Here is an 11,250-nt window from a genome sequence, read left to right on the forward strand (position 1 = left end):
CTCTGTGGGCTTGGAAGGAAGACCAAGGTGGAAGGCGGAGGGAGGGTCAAAAGGCTGTGCTTGTTTGGGGGGACGGTATGCCAGGTGGGGAAACGGAGGGGACAATGGCACAGAGGCAAGGCTCCGTGGAACACTTCCCGGGAACAGGGACCACGTTCATTCTGGCTTAGTCACAAGTTGTGAGTGTACACACCTGGAAGTGTGCCCATAGTGGGAACTTGGTATGAGATCCAGTTATGGAAGGGCTCCAGGTGCCGGCTCAATACTTTGGGGACTATTGCAAGCTTACGAACAGGGTTCACCTGCCAAGGATGTGAGGAAGATGAATGTGGCCATTTGTGTGTGAGAGAGGGTTGGAGAGACCGAGGGTAGCCATTTGGGACAGAGAGAAGGGCATGGGAGACCAAGATGGCACCCAAGGGACCGCTATAAAAGCCATTATGCACAGAGATCGGTGGGACTTGAGTCCAGGCCTGAGAAGAGAAGATGGTGGTACCATGGCAGAAACTGGCAAGGCCAAGGAGGAAAGCCCGGTGTGGGGAGAAAGAGAAAGTTCCGCTTTCAGGCCTTCCACCTGAGGGGACTGGGTTCATTTGACCAAATAGAAGCAGTAACCAGTGAGAGGGAGAGCAGAAGTTTCCGGTGGACGGACTCCTCCAACGAGCGCTCTCCACCACTCTGGGCACCTTGTCTTTTCAGAACGTGCTCTCCACCCTGACCCTGCATCCGGACTTGACCTCTACCAACAATCAGGCTAAGAAACTGGGCCTGCTGACCTCTGACCCGGGCCTAGGTGGAAAGATCCGTGGCTATGGCTGGGCTTGGCCTCACTAGGAGCTGGTGTCCTCTCCCTGCTAAGCCAGGCTGCAGCCGTTTTTGCTGGGTCGGTAGAAAGTCTAGAAGCCACTCTTGGCAGGCTCTATATGGGACATAGAGGCGAGGAGTTCTGCCTAAGAAGGAGGAGGGGAGACCAACAATGATCATTTTCTGGGAAAAGCAAAAGGCAGCAGGGGGCATTTTGTTCCTCCAGTTCAGGCCCTTTAGGACAGCTGCTCATGTGATTGATGGAGACATTTATTTGCAGTTTTCTTGGAATCCCTAGTCTCTAGTAAATGCTCAGCACCCTGCAGGAGAACACTGCTAGCATTGTGAGGTGTGCATTTCAATTCTGAGGGAGTCACAGATGCAGACAGGACATGAGGTAGGTGTGAGTGCCCCCAAAGGGGAGTCTGGTGGGAGGGGGAGGGGGAAGGGGAGGGGGAGGGGGAGGGCCCTCCCCCCCCCTCCCACCCACCCAGCTCTGTGGCCGACCAGTCCTGCCCCCCTCCCTGCAGACCTCGGACTTCTAATCTGTAAAGTGATGGCACTGGGCTGGAGGACCTCCAAGCCCCTTCTGTGCCCTGACATTTTGTGACTTCCTTTGTGTCGTGGTCCCAGCCCGGACCTGGGCTCCGTGGGCAGTGCTGGAGAAGCATGCCCAGGCTTCGCTATCTGGAAAGGACCACATCAAAACTGGCCATCTCCGGCCACTCTCCAAAGTTTGTGAATCAGTCGATCAGCAGAACAGGATTCTGGTCTTGTGGGCCGGTATCAAACCTCACACTGTCCGTGCATGACTCCTCCCACAAGCCGGTCATAAGACATAATTTTTATGAGAGATGGTCGGAGACTCATTTTCAAACATTCTAAAGAGCAAAGAAGTTCCTGTTTTCAAAGGGAATTTTATGTGGTCTTGAGACAAGATAAAACTCCCGCTGCTCCTACAGCAAGAACTTGCAGTCCCCAGGCCCCTCTGCAAACCCACAGGCCCTGAGCAGCATGGTGTGGAAGGGGCCCACCGAGGGGTCAGGCAGTCTAATGACAGATACAGGGACCAGCGAGGTCCTCGTCCATGTCCACGTTCTGCTCTTGCATTTTAGCAAAAGCCACTTTGAGAACCGTGAATGCTCCCCTGCTTTAGAATGTTCTAGTGCTTTCATTGAAGACCCTGCACATGGAACATCACACAAAGTCCCTTAGAAGGGATGCCCCACGTGAGAAATGGTTTTCAGCAGTTCAGAGTAGGAAAAACTGTATCTCTTCCCCAGGAACTCAAATGCCCTTTGGTTCTTTGTTCTAAAACAAACAACCACAGGCAAACAATCACTTTGTCTCCCCCGAGAGGAACTTCGCCATAATAAGATATGTACCATTTATGGCATTTCCCTCCCTGTGCTGTCTTGGTGGATGCGCTAGACTGGCACTTGGCATCCACTTCAGACTCCTTCCCTGTGCCTTCCTGGACCCGATGGGCTGGAAAGCTCACCATGGCATTTCCCGGATTTCCCTGCTGGAGGGTTCTGGATTTAGAGTAGTTTCTGTCGGTAGGGCGCTAATGCACTATGAGGAGGTGAGAGCGGAGAGGAGGCCGTCTTCACTCTGGTCTGCCTCTTGCTGGCAGCCAGCATGGATTTGGGGTGTGGATGTTTCTGCCGTCATGACTGGATGTCCAGCCACGAGCACCCTGGGTGGCCTTGGCACATTGGCGGGGTGGCAGTGCCTCCCTGATCCTGGGGTTGGAGGTTGGGTGGTGTGTTCTTGACTTTGACAGTTCTGTGTGATGGTCTTTGATCCTCTGTCCTCCTGATGATGGCAGAGGCGGTAGCTCCCTTGGCAGGCAAGTTGCATGGCAAAATTCTGATCATCCTGTCTGACGGCACAGCCTAGAGCCCTTTTTTCCCCCCTCTCTTTCCATGACCCATTCTGTAAGCACTAATTCCTTGTGTTACACTGTCTTTGTTTAATAAACAAATGAGCAAGAGTGGGTTCTGTTTCCTTTTCCTTTTTTTAAAATTCTTTTTTAATATTTATTTTTGACAGCGAGGCAGACAGAGCATGAGCAAGGAAGGGGCAGAGAGAGAGACCCACACACACAGATTTCGAATCAGGCTCCAGGCTCTGAGCTGTCAGCACAGAACCCAGTGGGGGGGCTCAAGCTCACAAACTGTGAGATCACAACCTGAGCTGAGTCGGACTTCCAAACGACTGCCACCCAGGCTCTTAATCTCTGACTAACACTCCTCAGTTACCAGCACCTGCTTGGATACAAGTTGTCTTGCTCCTTGCTCCTCAGTGAACCTTAAAGGGGCTCTGAGCCTCAGTTTCCACACGTATAGCTCCGTGATAGTAGTAATCTCATTGTATTGTGTCCTTGTGTATCCCTCGCTGTGGGCTCCAGTCTCCTTCCATGACTAACGTCTGTTTGAGGTTTTGCAGCTTATCAAGGCTTTCACCTGTTATCACTTGACCCTCACAACCACCCTGGGAGGTCAATAGGGAATGTTGTTAGAATTACAAGACTACAAAGTAATTGCCAAGGCAGAGAGAGGCATGTACAAAATGTGGCTAGAGAATGGGTGGAATGCTACAGGTTGCTAGGGGCAATCAGACAAGACTTTAGGAGGACATGGTGCCTGCGTGAACTTTGAAGAATGAGATGTCTAGAGGCAGATAGGCAGGGGCAGGGCTTTACCAGCAGGGGGAAAGCATGTGCAAAGGCCGGTGGGGTGCACATTCAGGGGAGGTCTGTGAGTGTGAGATCAGGACTGTTGGACCCGAGAGTTGGAGGGACAGGGGCTGGAGATGAGGCAGGTGTGGAGGACCCACGTGAAGGGCCTGGCATTCCTGACTGAAGGGGTCCCAGTTTACCCTGTAGATGGCTGAGAAACAGGGGAACAATCTGGTCGAGCAACCATGCTGGGATAGCATGGAGGGTGGGCTGGAGCGGTGAGCCCAGTGCAGGTAGAAACAAAAGGGCTGGTGAGTGATCTGATGGGGACGATGGGGGGGGGGGGGAAGTGGGTTCCTCCCTGTTTCTGGCTTGGACAATTGGGCAGATGGTGCTCAGTGAGAAAGCAAACTTGAGAAGAGGAGCGGATTTGGACATATTGGATTTGAGATTAGCTGGTAACTAGCTAGCTATGTGGCCCTGAAATGTCGGGGAGGGAGTGCTGCCTGAATGCATACATTTTAGAAAAGTCAGTGTCAGGTGGTGGTCGGAGCCTTGAGTGGAGGACCTTGTTTAAGGAGAGTGAGGACTAGGGAGGAGGGAGAATTGAAGACAGAGCTGGGAGGACCATCGGTACTTAATGGAAGAGGAAAACCTATAAATAAGCAGGGATGAGGAGCCAGAGATGAAGAGGGGAGAAAACTGAAGGAAAGAAGTTCAAGGAAGACACAGGGGTCAGCAGTGTCACAGTTGCAGAGAGATCCAAAAAGGTGAAGACTAGAAAGTTCCCTTTGGACCTGGCAGAAGTTCACTGGTGATCTCAGTGAATCAATTCATTTGTAACAAACACTTAATGCTTCCTATATGGCAGGCAGGGTTCGTAGACTTTGGGGTATATCCGTAAGTAATCTCATTCTAGTGAGGGGAGGCAGCTAATAAAGAATGGACATAACAGAAGTATTTTTATAGCATGCCAGAAGGTGGTCTGAAAGGAAAAAAAAAAAAAGTTGAACATATAAGGGAAAAGTTAGGAATGTTGGACAGAGGCTGCAATTTTAAATATGGTGGTCAGAAAGTTATGTGTGAGCAAAGGCTTGAAAGTGGTGAAAAGTTGACCATGTGACTATCTGGGGGAAAAAGCATTTCCGATGAAAGGCATAGCCATTGAATAGGCCTTAAGGTGGGATGTGCCTGACATGTTCTAGGAATAGCAAAGAAGCCAGCCTGATTGGAGGGAAGTGAGTGAGGGGAAAATAGTGGGAGATACCATCAAGGAGATAAAGCAGTGGGTGGAGGCCTCTTTCAGGGCTTAGTAGATGTGGGAAGGACTTTGACTTTGAGGAGCCACTGGGGACTTTTGAGCCAAGGAATGACACAGCCTAACTGACACTATTAAAAAGATGATTCTAGCTACTGCATTGACAGTAGACTGTAGGGAGGGGACGGTGGCAGCAGGGAAACCTGTTGCAGTAATCCAGGCAAGAGATGATGGTATCTTAAGTCAGGATGGTGGCACTGACAGTGGCCAGATGGGTCAGATTCTGGATTTACGCTGAAGGTAGTTAACAGAATTCCTGATGGATTGGTCTGTGGGGTATGGGAGAAAGAAAAGGATTACTTCAAATTTCTTATCATTTTACCAGTTGCTCATGCTGTTTCCCTCAACTGAGATGGTGGGAATTGTAGGTGAAGAAGGTTTGGGTTCAAAGATCAGAAGTTTAATGTTGGGCATGTTGAGTTTGAACTGCCCACCACACACCCAAATGTGGATGTTGACTAGTCCTTTTCAGTGGTGTGGGTGGAGGTGGAAGCCAGATTTTCCCCAATGGGGGAGTGGATTGGAGGTGAGTAAATGGAGGCTGGAGTGTAGACCATATGTCCTAGAAACGTGGCTGTGGGAAGAAGATGTATTGTATGTGAGCCTGAGGGGATGGATGGGTTGAAAAAAAATTTTTTTTTTCTTTAAAGAGGTGTAAGTGTGTTCACAGAAGTGAAGAATCAAGTGAGAACTCCTGGGTTTTCGATTCTAGAAGAGAAATTGTTCCTGATGGTGCCAACTCCTTAAAGAAGTCCATGATAATGGCTACATCTGAGCATCCAGAATGTCTTTTCTTCTGAGGAGGGGTAATGCTGAGTGCAGATGTAGATAGATAGGTTTCTCGGTAGTGGCAATGCAGGGAGCAGGAAGTTGAGAGATTTTAACTTTATGTTTCTGCAAAAGAATTCAGCTCAACTAGGGGAGAAGGGAGGGGAGTTGGGGAACTCGGGGCGGTGGGCGGGGGCATGAAGTCGGAAGAGACCCTGAGAGGAAGAGTTGGGGAGGGGGTCTGCTGACAGTGGTGAGAGTGTAGCTGAGGCTATTGCCAGAAGGAAAAGCAGATGATTGAGCTGAGGTGGTTGCCAAGAGAATAGCTGAAGTGAAGCTCTGGAGGGTCTCCACTAGATGGGGGAGGAAGTGAAGTCAGGAGATGCTGACAGATAGGGAGGACCAGGTAGACTCAGGAGCTCAGAGATCAAGGTGAGGTCAGAGAGTGGGTGTGGTGGAGGACCTGAGGGAGGACTTTGATTGTGACCTGGGAGGAAGTGGTTCTGGGTGGTGGTAATCTAGAAGTTGTGACCTCCAGTGGGTTGGGTAGTTCAACCTTGACAGGAAGTGAAGGTCACTGGAGCTGAGAATGTTAAGGACCGGGAGACTTGGATGTTAGATATCATTCACACAGATGTAACATTCTCCTGAGATGATGCCAGGAATTGGGGTGAAAAGGAAGTCGGTGGGTCTAGATGATAAACTTTTCAATCTAAGTTGGGGGGAGTTCCGGTGGTACCTTAAAAAGTCATGATAATGGGGAGTTGGGGACAATGAGATGCTTGGCTTCATACCAAGGAGGGGGGTATCCCCAAAAGCTGAAGAGGAATTTGTTTCTCTTTCTGAAGTCTCTCTGTACATTTTTGTACCTATCTATCTCTATAGATAGGCTATGTTTCATATGGCCTCCTGCTATTACTGATCTTTCGGTGTCTTTGTTTTATAACATTGTTGTGTCCTTGGGGACAGGTATACTGTACTCTCACATTGAAGGTGCTTAATAAATGTTGGTCTAAAAAAGGAGAGTTGGCCGGATTGGGACTTGAGTTGGGTACATTACCTGAAATAAATTGGTGAGAGCTGTATTTTTTTCTCCACCAATTTGTGTTCTCAATGGGAATACCCCATCCCCTAAATTCAAGGTCTGAGGATGGCTGGCCTCACCTCGAAAATACCAGAAATGTTAGATTCCCGTACATATCACTGCCTGGGACCTTGGGGTCTGGAAGTGTCCCTGAAACTTGAGTGTGCTCAGGCTCCTGGTGACCTGATACCTGATGGGGAAACACAAGGAAGTGGAAAAGAAGCCAAACCCAGAGGTGGCTGCTGAAAACCAGAGACTCCAACAGGAGACGAGTTGTACAATGAACAGCAAACTGTATACAAAGGCAAATATTTAATTTGAGGTGGAGCTTTATTTTCCTTATATCAAAATAATACAGACCTTGGATCAAAGCCTCTGGAACTAATGACAAAAAAAATTAAATTAAGTGTAATTATATGCCACTCAAAGACTCCTGGGAAGCCATTCAAATATGCAAGAGTCCTTTGTGAAAGGTGGTGTCAGTTCTTCCTGATTGGGAAGGGCAAACTGAAGAGGAGGTTGGTTGAGTAGACGTAATTATGTTTGATAAACTCAATTACCACTTCTCAGCAGCTGTAATGGGTTCTGCTCAAACAATGGAAAAATGATTATGTATCCTGTCCCTTTGATCCAAGTGAATAAAAGAAGAAATAACAGAATTTCTAGAACCTGGCAACTTCAAGGCAAGACCAGATCCTAAATTGTGAAAGATACTCAGGACTCATTAGTACACACTGGACTGACCCATTTAGCCAGCTGGTGGAGAGCAGGTGTTAGATGCCAGGGATGGTTGGTAGCCCCCTGAAGGCAGGTACCATGGTTAACACTCTTTGGCATTTCGCACATGGCACAAGCGTTGGCCACAGTTGGTTTGGTAATGTTCTGTTTTGCTCCCCTGACTAAGGAGGAATGGGTGTTTTGTTTTGTTTTTTGATACAGTTGGTTGCACATTTTCCCCTTTGTGGTGGTTAAAAGGCCGCTTGAGTTCACACCTTGATTCTATGTTTAGCCCTTAAGATTTAGGTCTATAAAAAATGAGCAAACAAAACAAAAGCTAGCTTTAGCCATAAACTAGTTAAGAGTTGATTGGATTCACAGTAGTCTTTCGTATCCCTATGAGTGGGTGCCCCAAAATGTTTTGCCTTCCTGATTTGCTCACCCTATCTTTGTTTTAACCTTCTAACCCACATGTCCAGTGGTTTATGGACACGTGACAGGTCTTTGAGATTCAGTCCTCCCCTGCTCCACCCTGTCCCCAGCTATCCTTCCCTGGTGCCCCCACCCGAGGCCTCATGGTGACCTAAGGACCCCTTTCTCTCAGCTAGTCCAATGGGGACTTCCCAAGTTGTCTTCCACCAACTTCCCTCTGAAGCCTGTTCTCTTTCCTCCAACCCCCTTGACACAGTCCTAACTCCGCCCTTGGTACCTGTCACATTGACGGGGGCAACCATTTCCCAGCCATCCTCTCTGACTGTGCTCCTGCCGAACTGTCCTTTGTGATGTTGCTGGAATACTCTTTGAGAACATCGGTGAACAAAACACAAAGGGATCACACTGCCCATGGCCTATTGGTGGAGGATGCAGACTCTGTATTAGGCGGCCTGGCTCTCCCATGTCCTGGCTGCAAAGCTTACTTGTGATACCAGAGCTAAACGATCTCTACTTACTGTTCAGTGAACAAACCTTTCTTGGCTAAGAAAATGAAGCTTGAGCCTTATTGCCTTATTTCTGTCATGCATATAACCCTCAGAGCAAGCTGTGGCAGCTTCGAATAAAAATCGGATGAACCCAACCAGCTGCAATTTATACAGGATAATGTCTTGGGGAAAGGAAACTGGCCTTCAAAAAGCAGTGGGGGAAAGATCATGTTAAAATGATCATTTAAGTTATTATTTGCCATGCAAACCATTTTGAGACATTAATGAAAATTTTATTTTTTTAAACGTTTATTATTGTGAGAGAGAGAGCGCGCACGCGAGCAAGTGGGGAGGGGGAGGGGCAGAGAGAATGGAAGAGAGAGAATCCAAAGCAGACTTTGTGCTGTCAAGTGCAGAGCCTGACATGGGACTCGATCTCCGGAACTACGAGATCATGACCTGAGCCAACATCAAGAGTCGGACTTTTAACCAACTGAGCCTAGGCACCTCTGCTGTGGCATCTTTACGTGCGGTTTCGTGGATTTAACGGATTCTTGCTCAGGGCTGCTTAATATTGCAATACACAGGCAGTTCATAGTTTAACAAAATAGTCCCCTTTCATAGGTTGTCTCTGTTTAAGTTTGACATGGCCACGCTGGTGGTAATGAGTTCCTGAAGAACATCATCTTGGGTGCAAATTATGGAACAGGTTACGAGAGGAAAAGGAAGCTAAGGACCCCAACGGTGGTCAAGAAAATGAAACGGGCACAATAGTGGGCCATCGTCCATCCGCCTCCCTCAATGATGTTTGAGGTTTGATGTTCTCCTGGATGCGGTGGGTTTGTTCTGAATACCCACCACCATGCTGCGTTAGGTCCATGCAGCTGCTGTGTAAAAGTGACTGTATTTTATTCATCTCTGTGCAGCAGCAGAAGGGTGGACTTCTCTCTATAGAATAGTCTGATCCTAAATATCCAAGCACCACAGTTTTTGCTTGTGTAGGCATAATTGCTTTTACAAGACCTGTAACTAATGATCTCTAACTAAAATGTTTTATTCCTGATTATTTTGGTGGGGCTTCTGATTGGGAAGGGAGATGGAAATTGGGGGACTTTAAGCTAAAAGCCTGGGATTCCCTGCTCCCTAAAGAGTGATGGAAAAACAGTAAAATGAAAAAACAGCTAGAAAGTAAGGTGAACAACCTTTGCTTAACTTCAGAATCCACTCTGGTAGACTCTGAGAACCTCAGCCTTGGAAAGAATGCTTGGTTCCTCGCCCTGCTGAGTTATGCTCTCTGAGGTCTCTTGAAGGATGGCCTGGAGCCTTTGGGGCTAGAACATTGCTGGGATGGAGAAGTCACCATCTCCATGAGCTGCTCTAATTGCAGGCAGGCTCTTCTTCCAATGGCGATGTCTTCTGCCTCTCTTGGAGTTTCCTCTGGTGGTCCTTGGTTCTGCCCTGTGGGGCGCCGCCGAACAAACCTATTTTCTCGGTCTACCTTCTAGCCATTTGTGGCAGTTACTATTGCCTCTCTGGAGTCTAAATACCCTCATCCCTACTTGTTCCTCAGCAGACAAGGTTCCCAGCTTGCCTTTCTGTCTTCTCAGGGCAAAGGCCAGCTTGTCCATGTCTAGCAAAGGTGTGGTGCTCATGAGGTTTCTGGGACTTGGACCTGAGTAATCCCATCCAATGAGAGTAAAGCTTCACTGGGTAGAAGAAATCTCCCTGCAGTGATTTTGTTCTTCTTCTTTGTGGGACAATGGGAGTAAGAAATAGGAAAAACAGACCTACTGATTCCACCCAAATTTAGTTATTCATCTCTCTAATGATGGGGCCAGTTACTTCCCTGGGTCACTAGGTGTCGTGAGGAGGAGAATGCATAAAGGTGTATCAGAAAAGAAGACGTAGGCTTGACCCATCTCTTCCCGGCCCAGAAAATAGGATCTCGTTTATTTGTAGTCCTAGAATGTAAGAGCTACAAAATTCTTAGAGGTCCCATCCACCACTCTCTAGATGGCTCATATAACAAAACGTCTACCAGAGAGGTTAAGTGATCTGCCCAAGGTCACAGAGAGATTTCACAAAAGGCCTGAAACTAGAGCCCAGATCTCTAGGGTACTTTCCATCGACTTCAGCTGCCTCTACGTCTCTACTGCTCTCACTCTACCTTTGTGGGCAGTCCCCCAGCCCTCAAACCTCTTTTTCCTTCTGACCATTATTCTTATCTGAAAACTTTATTGTGAAAACACAAGCACCAAAGTAAAAGGATGCCTTGGCACCTTTTTTTTTTTTTTCCCATGAGAATCTTTTGCACTGTGGTTTGTGAAGGAAGCCGACTTCAGCGATCTAGGTGACGTGGTGGTTATCAAGAGAGAACCGTGGCCGTTGAGATAATGTATGTGTCCAAATATGTCAGCAGGTGCAAGAGCTGTCTTGTCCCACTGGGGCTACAGGAAATGTATACACCCAAATATTCGGGTTACAGATAGGTCAGAGAGATAGCATAGTACCAGGAGTCAAACCAACCACAGAGTGGTTTCTATAGACACAGAGCCTCCCCAGAGCCAGGGAAACAGAAATGCCCATCTCTAGAAAATGTCTGAATGTTCACGGGGGCACCCAGAAGGAGAAAACTCATTTAAACAAGAATTTTTTGCCGAGTCAAGGGCCATCTTTAATTTTAATCTCTGGTCTACTCACCGCCTCCAGAATGTATCTTGATTTATTCTTTGGTTTCTCCCAGGCTTTGCATTCATTCACTTATCCAATAGTTCTACCGAGAGACCCCTTTAAGATTCACCTGGACTTCGGGTCCTTTGGGATACCTCTGGTGTCTATGTGAGCCCTCTAGGTTCTCTCTCTGTTGTTTGCACTGCCTACACTCCCATCTGCTTTGGACACTTAATGCTTTTGTGGGTAGGCTTGAGCTTACTAGCTGGATAAACAAACCAAACAT

Source organism: Hyaena hyaena, unplaced genomic scaffold, assembly GCF_003009895.1.
Source record: "Hyaena hyaena isolate Hyena2069 unplaced genomic scaffold, ASM300989v1 scaffold_274, whole genome shotgun sequence".
NCBI classification, from domain to species: Eukaryota; Metazoa; Chordata; class Mammalia; order Carnivora; family Hyaenidae; genus Hyaena; species Hyaena hyaena.